The sequence below is a fragment of the Canis lupus genome, chromosome 27 (assembly GCF_011100685.1).
Source record: "Canis lupus familiaris isolate Mischka breed German Shepherd chromosome 27, alternate assembly UU_Cfam_GSD_1.0, whole genome shotgun sequence".
In the NCBI taxonomy this organism is placed as follows: domain Eukaryota; kingdom Metazoa; phylum Chordata; class Mammalia; order Carnivora; family Canidae; genus Canis; species Canis lupus.
The window spans coordinates 20,084,406-20,098,945 of record NC_049248.1 but is presented as its reverse complement, the minus strand read 5'-3'; positions in this window follow the sequence as shown (position 1 = coordinate 20,098,945).

Below are 14,540 nucleotides of genomic sequence, written 5' to 3'. Positions count from 1 at the left end.
GACTTTCTTCACAGAATTGGAACAAATAATCTTATGATTTGTATGGAATAAGAAAATACCCCAAATATCCAGAGGAATATTGAAAAAGAAAACCAATGCCAGGGGCATCACAATGCCAGATTTCATTGTATTACAAAGTTGTGATCATAAAGACAGTATGATACTGGCATGAAAACAGACACACAGATCAATGGAACAGATCAGAGACCCCAGAAATGGTCACTCAACCCTATGATCAACTAATATTCGACAAAGCAGGAAAAAATATCCACTGGAAAAGGATAGTCTCTTCAATAAATGGTGCTGGGAAAATTGGACGGCCCAATGCAAAAGACTGAAATGAACCATTCTCTTACACCATACACAAAACTAAACTCAAAATGGTTCAGAGATCCAAATGTAAGACAAGAACCCACCAAAATCCTGGAGGAGAACACAGGCAACATCCTTTTTGAACTTGGCCATAGCAATTTCTTGCAAGATACATCTATGAAGGCAAGGAAACAAAAGCAAAAAATGAACTATTGGGACTTAATCAGGATAAAAAGCTTTTGCACAGCAAAAGAAACAGTCAACAAAATTAAAGACAACCTGCAGAATGGGAGAAGAGATTTGCAAATACATATCAGATAAAGGACTAGTGTCCAAGATCTATAAAAAATTTACTAAACTCAACACCCAAGAAACAAAAAATCCAATCATGAAATAGGCAGAAGACATGAACAGAAATTTCACCAAGGAAGACATAGACATGGCCAACAAGCACATGAGAAAATGCTCCACATCACGGGCCATCAGGGAAATACACCGAACTCTGGGAAATGAACAAGGGGTAGTGGAAGGGGAGGTGGGTGTGGTGTTGGGGTGACTGGGTGACGGGCACCAAGGGGGGCACTTGAGGGGATGAGCACTGGGTGTTAAGCTGTATGTTGGCAAATTGAACTCCAACAACAATATATATATATATATATATATATATATATATATATATATATATAGGAGGGGGGCAAGATGGCAGAAGACTAGGGTCCCCAAGTCACCTGTCCCCACCAAATTACCTAGATAACTTTCAAATCATCCTGAAAACCTACGAATTAGGCTCGAGATTTAAAGAGAGAACAGCTGGAATGCTACAGTGAGAAGAGTTCGTGCTTCTATCAAGGTAGGAAGATGGAGGAAAAAATAAAGAAATAAAAGGCATCCAGGGGGGAGGGGCCCCTGATGAGCCAGGCTAAGGCCAGGACGAGTGTCCCCAGGACAGGAGAGCCCGGTCCCGGAGAAGCAGGAGCTGCACCAATCTTCCTGGACAGAAAGGCTCTCGCAGGGAGTTGGAGCAGGACCCCAGGAGAGAGGGATGCCCTCAGGGCTCCCGGGGCACTAACTGACACCTGCCTCCGGGGCAGCGCCCACACCCCGCGGCCCGAGCTCCCCAAAGGGCTGCAGCGTGCAGGGCTGGACCCGGGAGCAGCTCTGAGGGGCTCCGGCGGCGGCTCAGCGGGGAGGGGGAGGGGGCTGTGCCGCAGGGGAGCGCGATTCCAACCGCACCGGCCCCGGAGCACAGGGCACTGGGGACACAGCCCAGGATCCGGCCTCCCCCAGGACAGGCAGAGGCCAGGGGGGCCCAGGACAGCAAGGACGCTCCTGCCCCGAGCTGAGCAGATCAGCGGCCCGGCCCCCCGAGCATCCAGGCCCTGCAGACGGAGAGCTCTGGAGTTCCTGTGGGAGCTGACTCCAGGGCTCCAGAGCTGGCCGCAGCCACTGTTGCTGTTCCTCCTGGGGCCTCACAGGATAAACAACCCCCACTGAGCCTCACAGTGGCCTCACAGGATAAACAGGATAAACAATTCCTACTGATGCCTGCACCATGCAGGGGGCTGAGCAGCTCCCCCAGGTGCACACACCTGAGAATCAGCACAGCAGGTCCCTCCCCCAGAAGACCAGCTAGAAGGACAGGGGAAAAGCAAGTTATTGACCAAGCAGCACTGGAAAGTTCCAGGGGAAGTCGAGGGATTTACAGTATATAGATTCAGAGGATACTCCCCCTTCTTTTTGTTTTCTGTTTGCTTCCCCTCCCCCCTTTTTTCTTTTCTTCTCTTCTTTTTTTCTTCTTCTATTTTTTTTTCTTTTTCTTTTCTTTTTTCTCTTCTCTCTTCCTCTCCTTTTCCCAATACAACTTGTTTTTGGCCACTCTGCACTGAGTAAAATGACTAGAAGAAAAAACTCACCTCAAAAGAAAGAAACAGAAACAGTCCTCTCTCCCACAGAGTTACAGAATTTGGATTACAATTCAATGTCAGAAAACCAATTCAGAAGCGCTATTATAAAGCTACTGGTGGCTCCAGAAAAAAGCATAAAGGACTCAAGAGACTTCATGACTGCAGAATTTAGATGTAATCATGCAGAAATTAAAAATCAATTAAAGGACATGCAATCCAAATTAGAGGTCCTAATGAAGGTTAACGAGGTAGAGGAATGAGTGAGTGACATAGAAGACAAGTTGATGGCAAAGAGGGAAACTGAGAGAAAAAGAGAAAAACAATTAAAAGAACATGGAGATAGAATAAGGGAAATAAATGACACCCTGAGGAAGAAAAATCTACGTTTAATTGGGGTTCCTGAGGGCGCTGAAAGGGACAGAGGTCCAGAATGTGTATTTGAACAAATTCTAGCTGAAAACTTTCCTAATCTGGGAAGGGAAACAGGCATTCAGATCCAGGAAATAGAGAGATCCCCCCTAAAATCAATAAAAACCACTCAACACCTCGATATTTAATAGTGAAGCTTGCAAACTCCAAAGATAAGGAGAAGATCCTTAAAGCAGCAAGAGACAAGAAATCTCTAACTTTTATGGGGAGAAATATTAGATTAACAGCAGATCTCTCCACAGAGACTGGCAGGCCAGAAAGGGCTGGCAGGATATAGTCATGGTCCTAAATGAGAAGAACCTGCAGCCAAGAATACTCTATCCAGCAAGGCTCTCATTCAGAATAAAAGGAGAGATAAAGAGCTTCCAAGATAGGCAGAAACTGAAAGAATATGTGACCACCAAGCCAGCTCTGAAAGAAATACTAAGGGGGATTCTGTAATAGAAGTCCATGGGAACAATCCACAAGAACAGGGACAGCATAGGTATCATGATGACAATAAATTCATATCTTGCAGTAGTAACTCTGAATGTGAATGGGCTGAATGACCCTATCAAAACGTGCAGGGATAAAAAAGCAAGACCCATCTATTTGCTGTCTATAAGAGACTCATTTTAGACATAAGGACACCTACAGCCTGAAAATAAAAGGTTGGAGAACCATGTACCATTCAAATGGTCCTGAAAAGAAAGCAGGGGTAGCCATCCTTATATCAGATAAACTAAATTTTATCCCAAAGACTGTAGTAAGAGATGAAGAGGGACACTATATCATGCTTAAAGGATCTATCCAACAAAAGGACCTAACAATCATGAATATTTATGCCCTGAATGTGGGAGGTGCCAAGTATATCAATCAATTAATAACCAAAGTTAAGACATATTAAGATAATGGTACACTTATACGTGGTGACTTGAATGTAGTGCTTTCTACAATCGACAGGTCTTCTAAGCACAACATCTCCAGAGAAACTAGAGTTTTAAATGATACACTGGACCAGATGGATTTCACAGATATCTACAGAACTTTACATCCAAACGCAACTGAATACACATTCTTCTCAAGTGCACATGGAACTTTCTCCAGAATAGACCACACACTAGGTCAAAAATCAGGACTTAACTGATACCAAAAGATTGGGATCCTCCCCTGCATATTTTCTGACCATAATACTTTGAAATTAGAACTAAATCACGAGAGGAAATTTGGAAGGATTTCAGACATGTAGAGGTTAAGGACCATCCTGCTAAAAGATGAAAGGGTCAACCAGGATATTAGAGAAAAATTAGAAAGATTCATGGAAACTAATGAGAATGAAGATACAACCATTCAAAACCTTTTGGATATAGCAAAAGCAGTCCTGAGGGGGAAATACATTGCAATACAAGCATCCATCCAAAAACTGGAAAGAACTCAAATAGAAAAGCTAACCTTGCACCCAAGGGAGCAGGAAACAGCAAATAGATCCTACACTCAGCAGAAGAAGAGAGTTAATAAAGATTCAAGCAGAACTCAATGAAATAAAGACCAGAAGAACTGTGGAACAGATCAACAAAACCAGCAGGTGGTTCTTTGAAAGAATTAATAAGATAGATAAACCATTAGCCAGCCTTATTAAAAAGAAGAGAGAAAGCCAGCCTTATTAAAAAGAAGAGAGAAAAGACTCAAATTAATAAAATCATGAATGAGAAAGGAGACATCACCACCAATACCAAGGCAATACAAATGATCTTAAAAACTTATTATGAGCAGCTTAACGCCAATAAATTAGGCAATCTAGAAGAAATGGACCATTCCTGGAAAGCCACAAACTACCAATACTGGAACAGGAAGAACTAGAAAACCTGAACATGCCAATAACCAGGGAGAAAATTGAAGCAGTCATCAAAAACCTCCCAAGACACAAAAGTCCAGGGCCAGATGGCTTCCCAGGGGAATTCTGTCAAATGTTTAAAGAAGAAACTGTACCTATTTTACTAAAGCTTTTCAGAAAGATAGAAAGAGATGGAATACTTCCAAACTCGTTCTATGAGGCCAGCATCACCTTAATTCCAAAACCAAAGACCCCACCAAAAAGGAGAATTATAGGCCAATATCCCTGATGAACATGGATGCAAAAATTCTCAACAAGATACTAGCCAATAGCATCCAACAGTACATTAAGAAAATTATTCACCATGACCAAGTGGGATTTATCCCTGGGATGCAAGGCTGGTTCAACACTCATAAAATAGTCAATGTGATTGATCATATCAGAAAGAGAAAAACCAAGAACCATATGATCCTCTCATTAGATGCAGAGAAAGCACTTGACAAAATAGAGCATCCATTCCTGACCAAAACTCTTCAGAGTGTAGGGATAGAGAGAACATTTCTCAGCATCTTAAAAGTCATCTACGAGAAGCCCAAAGCAAATATCATTGTCAATGAGGAAACACTAGAGCCTTTCCTGTAAGATCAGAAAACGACAGGGATGTCCACTCTCACTACGGCTATTCAACATAGTACTGGAAGTCCTAGCCTCAGGAATCAGGCAACAAAAAGAAATAAAAGGCATTCGAATTGGCAAAAAAGAAGTCAAACTCTCCCTCTTCGCCGATGACATGATACTCTACATAGAAAACCCAAAAGACTCCACCCCAAGATTGCTAGAACTCATACGGTAACTTGGCAGTGTGGAAGGATACAAAATCAATGCCCAGAAGCCAGTGGCATTTCTATACACTAACAATGAGACTGCAGAAAGAGAAATTAAGGAGTCAATCCTATTTACAAGTACACCCAAAAGCATAAGATACCTAGGAATAAACCTAACTAAAGAGGTAAAGGATCTATATTCTAAAAACTACAGAACACTTCTGAAAGAAATTGAGGAAGACACAAAGAGATGGAAAAATATTCCATGCTCATGGATTGGCAGAATTAATATTTTGAAAATATCAATGCTACCCAGGGCAATTTACACATTTAATGCAATGCCTATCAAAATACCATGGACTTTCTTCAGCGAGTTGGAACAAAACATCTTAAGATTTGTGTGGAATCAGAAAAGACCTTGAAGAGCCAGGGGAATATTAAAAAAGAAAATCATAGCTGGGGGCATCACAATGCCAGATTTCATGTTGTACTACAAAGCTGTGGTCATCAAGACAGTGTGGTACTGGCACAAAAACAGACACATTGGTCAACAGAACAGAATAGAGAATCCAGAAGTGGACCCTCAACTTTATGGTCAACTAATATTCGATAAAGGAGGAAAGACTATCCACTGGAAAAAAGACAGTCTCTTCAATAAATGGTGCTGAGAAAATTGGACATCCACATGCAGAAGAACGATTCTGGACCACTCTCTTGCGCCATACAGAAAGATAAACTCAAAATGGATGAAAGATCTAAATGTGAGACAAGATTCCATCAAAATCCTAGAAGAGAACACAGACAACACCCTTTTTGAACTTGGACACTGTAACTTCTTGCAAGATACATCCATAAAGCAAGAGAAAAAAAAGCAAAAATGAACTATTGAGACTTCATCAAGATAAGAAGCTTTTGCACAGCAAAAGAAACAGTCAACAAAACTAAAAGACAACCTACAGAATGGGAGAAGAGATTTGCAAATGACCTATCAGATAAATGGCTAGTTTCCAAGATCTATAAAGAACTTATTAAACTCAACAGCAAAGAAACAAACAATCCAATCATGAAATCCAATCATGTTCATGAAAGACATGAACAGAAATCTCACAGAGGAAGACATAGACATGGCCAACAAGCACATAAGAAAATGCTCCGCATCACTTGCCATCAGGGAAATACAAATCAAAACCATAATGAGATACCACCTCACACCAGTGAGAATGGGGAAAATTAACAAGACAGGAAACCACAAATGTTGGAGAGGATGTGGAGAAAGGGGAACCCTCTTGCACTGTTGGTGGGAATGTGAACTGGTGCAGCCACTCTGGAAAACTGTGTGGAGGTTCCTCAAAGAGTTAAAAATAGATCTGCCCTATGACCCAGCAATTGCACTGCTGGGGATTTACCCCAAAGATACAGATGCAATGAAACACCGGGACAACTGCAGCCCGATGTTTCTAGCAGCAATGTCCACAATAGCCAAACTGTGGAAGGAGCCTCGGTGTCCATCAAAAGATGAATGGATAAAGAAGATGCGGTCTATGTATACAATGGAATATTACTCAGCCATTAGAAACGACAAGTACCCACCTTTTGCTTCGATGTGGAGAGACCTGGAGGGTATTATGCTGAGTGAAATAAGTCAATCGGAAAAGGACAAACATCATATGGTCTCATTCATTTGGGGAATATAAAAAATAGTGAAAGGGAATAAAGGGGAAAGGAGAGAAAATGAGTGGGAAATATCAGAGAGGGAGACAGAACATGAGAGATTCCTAGCTCTGGGAAACAAGGGGTGGTGGAAAGGGAGGTGGGTGGGGGGTGGAGGTGACTGGGTGACAGGCACTGAGGTGGGCACTTGATGAGATGAGCACTGGGTGTTATGCTATATACTGGCAAATTGAACTCCAATAAAAAAAAAGATTCATGCATAACCGTGCATAATGGTAAAGATTTATATATTTGAGTGCATTAAGTGTTTTAATCCATCCTCATACTTATCCTTGATTTCTTCTCATATTTTTCTCTCCATACGTGCTAAGCACACCAGTTTCCTTTCTCCTAGCCCCTTGTACTACCAGCCTCTAAATCTGGTATCTCAACCCTGGAGGATCTCACTACATTCTATGAACTTACATGCTTTTCTTTTTAACTGGGTTTTCTCCTGTGTCTTTGTTCTCAGCTCCCAGAGACCAAGGCCCTGTCTTCTTCTCCCTTGGGATGCTTTCCTTCCCCCTGGGCTGGGTTCACAGGTTGAGTCCAAAGGATGGACACAGAGAGGTGCAGAGAGGTGGCAATCCACCAGGAGTGGTAGGCCTCTAGGGAGAGGACAACAAACTGGGCATCTGCATGTGGGCTCTTCCCTCCAGGCTGTGTCATCCTTCCTCAGAATGTTTGCCAAGACTGGGGGAGGGAAACAGTCCTCTCCCTCCTGTAGCTCAGGGTAAGAGGGGAATCCATTTCCTAATGTTTAGAGAAACTATATTGTGTTCCCTGATGTGAGACACATCATCTGGAGGTCCACCCCCAGGCAAATAAATAGCAGTCAAGTGAAGACTTTCCTTTTCATGTTTGGGTGTGCATGTGTTTGTATATGTTGTCTGGTTCTAGCATTTACCAACCCTAGCTCTAAGGAAATCCTTTCTGAGGCATTTTCTAAATTTCTTTGCTTTAATTAAGCCAATTTCCCTAGTGGAGACAGCTGCTACATTCCAGGATCTGATTCAGACTGTTTCAGAAAAGATGCTTGTCTGTGGGGAATGAATAAGATAAAGCGTAGACCTTGAGAAGAAATGTGATTACCAGCTTCTGGCTATAATGACCTGGGAGCTCTGGACATTCTGAACTTTGTTAAACTTCTAAGTGTCAATGGGACTGGGATGGGCCTGGTGAGCTTTGTACCCTGTTCTCTGCAGAACTTCTCTGGAACCAGATAAACTTATCTGGGTCCCTCTGCACCCTCCCTCCTGCTGCTACAGAGACTCATTGGGCTCCAGCTGTAACCACACATCTGGCTCTGGGACCTTCACATGTGGCTGACAGAGCAGAGGGCAGGGAGAACAATTCTCCTTTAGGTTGCATGGGTTAATATTCTCAGGGTCTCCCCTGGCCCTGAGAGGACCTGGGGGAGCTGGTCTCTGCAGAGTCCTGAGAAAGCCTGGGTAAGAGGTGGGGGCCAGCTTGCCATGCTGTCTTAGGTCTTCACATACTTGTCTGGGTGCTTCATCCCTGGTCCCTTTATTTATTTTTTTTTTTAAATTTTTTTTTAATTTATTTTTTTATTGGTGTTCAATTTACTAACATACAGAATAACACCCAGTGCCCGTCACCCATTCACTCCCACCCCCCGCCCTCCTCCCCTTCTACCACCCCTAGTTCGTTTCCCAGAGTTAGCAGTCTTTATGTTCTGTCTCCCTTTCTGATATTTCCCACACATTTCTTCTCCCTTCCCTTATTTTCCCTTTCACTATTATTTATATTCCCCAAATGAATGAGAACATATAATGTTTGTCCTTCTCTGACTGACTTACTTCACTCAGCATAATACCCTCCAGTTCCATCCACGTTGAAGCAAATGGTGGGTTTATGTATACAATGGAATATTACTCAGCTATTAGAAATGACAAATACCTGGTCCCTTTAAACCTAGATTTAAGCATGTACACTGGCCTCCAGGTCTCTAATCTCTGCCTCAGTATCTCCTTTAGTAGCTTTCATGTGTATATCTGTGAGGGTCCTTTAGTGAGGAGCTTCTCAAAGGTATTGTTAGTGCCTGCTCAGCAGGTGTCTACACTGCTGACCCCAAATTAACGGACAGTCACTGCGATGTCATTTTGCTGACATTGTTCATGGTGCCTCCTTAGCTCTCAATGTAGGCACAGTTCTAGGCCTTCATCTCCCCACTCTCCTCCATGAGATCCCTAACCAGGCTGTGCCCAGCACCTTCTCCAGAGTTGGTCAGCGTCCCTGCCTGCCTCAGTTTCTCTTTCTCCTTGTCCCCCACTCCCCAGCACTGGGTTTGCCAGGCTTCATGATATTAGGGCTGAGCTCAGCCCTCCTTTAATGGCAGCATCATGGTGGGGAGGGCAGGGGAGGCCGTGTCCATACCCACATAGGGCCCCAGGGACCCCCAAGTGGGCACAGAAGGGAGCCTGTGGAAGCCCTGGCAGCAGCTTGGCCCTGTCAGCTCTCTGGGCCCATCCAGCAGCAGCAGGTCCTGAGAGGGGCCCGGGCTCAGCAGGAGCCAGGAGGGAGGGCACAGGCTCCTGGAGCCACTCTGCAGCCCCCTCCCTGGCCTGGCTCCCCCTCCTGCTGCACACCTGCCTCCTTCTCTCTCTCTTTCTGCTCCCCTCACCTCCTCCCTGCAGCCCTGGCTTCTTCCTTCCATCTTGGCCTCCTTCACCTTCACCTCTGTCAATGCATCTGTTTGTCTGGGGGCCTCTCTGTGTGTCTGTCTGACTCCAGATAGTCTGTGGTTTGAGATCTCCCAGGACTGGGTCTGCCTTCAGCTCCTCCTTCTGGCTGTCCCTCTGTTTGTGTCCCTCCCTCAGGGTCTGGGGGTCTCTCTTTACATCTGTGTGAGTCTCATCCTGGGAGTCTGTCAGTATCTCCCTCCTCATGTCCCACTCTCTGTCTCCTGTGCTGCCTCCCCCATCCCTGGTCCCTCTCTGCCCTACCTTACAGTGCTTTCCCTGCTTCTCTCATCTCTGTGTATCTCAGCCTCTGCCCCTGTCTCTGGCTCACACCTCTGCCTCCTCTGCTTTTCCCTCCTCCCCCCTTCAAGGTTCAGACAATTCCTGTGACTTCATCTGGGTGGGCTCCACCTGCCAGGTCCCCCCATATGCCTCCCTCCTCCACGTGGGACTTGTGATCCCAGCTCTGTATCTCTGAATTACCCCTGCCATGGGCCAGTTATTTTCCTTTTTTAAAAAAATTTAATTTTCTTTTTTTTTATTTTTTTTCAATTTTTATTTATTTATGATAGTCACAGAGAGAGAGAGAGGGAGAGACATAGGCCGAGGGAGAAGCAGGCTCTATGCAGCAGGAGCCCGATGTGGGATTCGATCCCGGGTCTCCAGGATCGCGCCCTGGGCCAAAGGCAGGCGCCAAACTGCTGCGCCACCCAGGGATCCCAAAAATTTAATTTTCTTATAATGTGATCCATGCAAAAGGAGGAATGAAGGTTGGGGAACATGCAGGGGCCACAGGAACAGGATGACATGGCCAGGGCCACAGCTTCTCTCAGGGAGCAGTTGGATGAAAAGAAATGTCTGGGCTGGAGCTGAGGTGGAACAGAGATGGGGGACACCATGGCTCCATTAAGCCCACGTCTAGGAAGTACCTATAGTTACTGGATCCCCCTAGTTTCTCTAGCATCTAAAGGTCCATCTCCTGTCCAGCTTCTGGAAAAAGTCGCTCCTTCTTTTGCTGCTCTTAACTTGTTTTACCCTGACAGATCTTAGGTAGGATTATGTTTAGAACCTGAACCCAAACATCCCCCCTTATGGAGTTGGTACCCTATCTTCCCTGCTTCTACTCCTTCTCCAATCTTACCTTTCCCCACTTTGCGGCATAATCCTTCACTCCCATTCTTCCTTCCCTCCCTCTCCCTGGTAAAAATAAAAACAAAAACAAAACAACCATCAACTTTCCAGGGAGGGACAGCAGAAAGTAGTAGGGGGTAGGATGGAAGGAGAGAGCAAGGACCATTGAGTAGAAGGCTCCCAGATCCCTGAAAGGGCAGGGCTGGGGGTTCAGAGAGGAGAGTGGTGAGGGCAGTGGCTGCTCCAGTCCTCTCCACCCCTGCAACCTGTCCAGGGGGCCTTAGCACAACCTGAGGGACAGGTGTGGGGGCGGTCAGGTATGCCAGGTCACTGTCGCCACTGCTACCCTAGGACAGACCTCACATGTATCTTTGTTCCAGAGCTCACGGACATGCTGAGGGCCGTGGCAGTGCACCTTCACATGGTCTGAAATATAAGGCTCGCTTGACGTCTTGCTGCACACATGACACTGCACCATCTTCTCCTGTGGTTCTGTATGTGCTCCAGTAGATTCTTAGTAGCAAAAGATGCCACACATATCACATTTGAAGGGATATCTGTGGAGTGCACTGTTAAGCATGACTGTTGAGATGATCCAACCACAAGACGCTCTCCCACCATGCAAACAGTTGTAGGGCTTGCGCACAGCATCCTCCTGTCCCATGCACACACATAGTAGCTTGTGCTTGCAACTCTGGTAGCACACCAGGCATGGGTAGAGCTCCTTGTCCAGAGTACCACAGCTCCTGTGGTTTCCAATAGGAGAAATTGCGGAAAGCCTTGCTTCACCTCTCACAGGAGTGCTTCCCAAGTGTGTACTACCCACCCCCTCCCCCACCCCCGCCACAAGGTGGTCAAGGTAACTTCCCACCTGCCACCTGCAGCCTCTGTAACTCCCCCCTCTCCCAGGTGGCTTCACTCAGCTGAGGACACTCAGGAGGCCCGGGGGTATCATGGTGAGCATGTCCACAGGACCTGGGGAACTGGCCAACCTAGATCCCTTATAGATGGCCTCTGCCTCTGGAGTCCTTTAGCTGTTTTGGAATCCTTGCTGCTCAGGGTGCAGATGCAGGGCCCCTTGCTCTTTGTCTTCTTCTTCTAAGCAGATGCAACCTGGGCCATGGCAAGAGTCAAGGTTCTGACTACAATGGTGGTGGTGGTGGTGGTTGTGGAGATGGTGGTGACAGAGACAGGAACATCCTGTACAGTGGGCAAAGACTCCTCCGGGGCTTCAGAGCTGCTGTGTCCACCGTGGAGCCAGCTGAGGATGCAACGGCAAGGGCAGCAGTGGTGTGCGCAGGCTTCTGGGTGGGAACAGGAGCAGTAAGCAAGTCCACCTGAAGAGGCTGGGCCCCTGGGGCTGGGGAGTGCTTGGGGGGTGGTGGCACCACCTGAAATGGACACTGGATGCAGTCCTAGGAAGCAAAGAAGTGGGACTGGATTTCAGCCCTGACTTGCAGGGGTTCTGAGTGTGACCCTGAAGTGGCTAGAAGAGGTGCCTTCCACAGGACAGGTAGGGTGGGCAGCAGTGTGCCAGGAATCATGGGGAACAGGTCCTGGGCCATGGTGGAGCCTCCAGAGCTCAGTGGTGGAGGTACAGGTCCTGCAGAGCTCAGGCTTAAGGCACCATCCCTGACCTGCTGGGCTGGGACAAGCTTAATGGGTCGTCCTAGGCAGAGCACTCCTGATGCCCTGTGGGAGGGAGGGAAAGAGGGGACCTGGACCAGTTCTTTTCCTTACCTGGTGACTGGGGGTCTGGGCCTGTGCCCCAGCCCCCCACCCTCTCCCCAGCAGGCAGTGAGTAGCACAGGGAAGAAAGCAGAAGGGATTGCTCTGGGAACCAGATGCAGGATACACAGACCCTCCCCTGCACCTGCCCTTCTTTCCCTCAAGCAGAGGCACATCTGGGACAATCCCAGCTTGAGGCAGGAAAGACAGCCTAGAACTCTGGGAACAGGCACAGATCACACACCCAGCTGCCCCTCCCCTACCATCCTGTCATTTCAGTCCTCCTGCCAGCCCTGCCAGGCTCCTTTGCCTCTAAGTATCCTGACTCTGTGTTCTAGGCTGGGCCACTCACCCCCTCCCCAGCACAGTGCCTGGAACACAGGAGGTACTCAGTCAGTGCTCCTGGTCCCTGCACCCTGGAGACGTGTTAGGGTGGGGGCAGTGGGATCTGTAGGTTTTTCTCAGATGGAAGTTCTTCCTGAAATCTGGGGCAGTTCTTTCTGCTGCAAGTTTAATGCTCTGTTTTAGTATAGTTAGGATAGACTCTGTCCCATTAGGGACCTGCTGCTACTCTTCTCTCCGCCCCCCCTTGACCTCTACCCATCTTTAGGGCAGGTAATTGAGGTTTTAGCGGTATCTCATCACTATCAAGTAGAGACAGTAGTTCCACTTCTCCTTGAGACCCATGGCTTGTAGATCCATCATGTGTGCATTCAGCCCTGGGTGTTCAAGTAGGCCCCACTTTTTCCATCTCTGGGAAGTCTTGCCTCTGTTTGAAGATTAACATTCTGGGAAGGAGGAAGCACCTTCCTTTGGTCATTGTTTCAGGGTCTTGGAAGCACTAGGTTATGATTGTCTAGAGCAGAACAAGACAGGAAACAACAAATGTTGGAGAGGATGTGGAGAAAGGGGAACTCTCTTGCACTGTTGGTGGGAATGCAAGCTGGTGCAGCCACTCTGGAAAACAGTGTGGAGGGTTCCTCAAGAAGTTAAAAATGGAGCTACCCCATGACCCAGCAATTGCACTACTGGGTATTTACCCCCAAACATACAGAGGTAGCGAAACAATGGCACACCTGCACACCAATATCCATACCAGCAATGTCCATAATAGCTAAACTGTGGAAGGAGCCACAGTGTCCTTTGGCAGATGAATAGATAAAGAAGATGTGATATATATATATATATATATATATATATATATATATATATATATATAATGGAATATTGTTCAGCTATCCAAAAGGATGAGTGCCTACAATTCATGTCAACACAGATAGAACTGGAGGGTGTGATGCTGAGTCAACTGAGTCAATCAGAGAAAGACAATTATCATATAGTTTCACTCATATGTGGAATATAAGAAATAGTGAAAGGGACTATAAGGAAATGGGGGGAAACTGAGTGGGGAAAAATTAGAGAGGAAGACAAACCATGGGAGACTCCTGACTCTGGAAAACAAAGAGTTGCAGAAGGGGAGGTGGGTGGGTGGGATATGGGTAACTGGGTGACAGGCACTGAGGAGGGCACTTGATGGGATGAGCACTGGGGGTTATACTATGTCTTGGCAAATTGAATTTAAATAATCTTTTTAAAAAATGATTGTCTAGAGCAGGAAGCTCTGTAGGCAGGGACTACATCTCTACTACCTCCAGCACGATGCTCAATGCACATTCAGTCAGAATGTGCTATGAAAGCTTAATAACTGTCTCAGGACACCCCTCATGGTGAAGCTTAAAGCAGTTGCCTTTTAGTTTTATTCCTGGCATGAATGGAGAGGGGCCAGGATGAATGGTGGTGGTAGAAGAACCTGTAGGAAATTCTGGGAGAGGTACCTGGGGGTGGGGGTGGGGAGGTGCTTCCATCCTTGTTTACAGGACTGCTGAGTGGGCTCTTGAGCTGAATCTGGGACTGGCCTCCAAATCTCCACAGGTTAGAGATCCACCTGGTTCACCACACTCTCCTCCTGCCAGCCAAGACCTCCTCC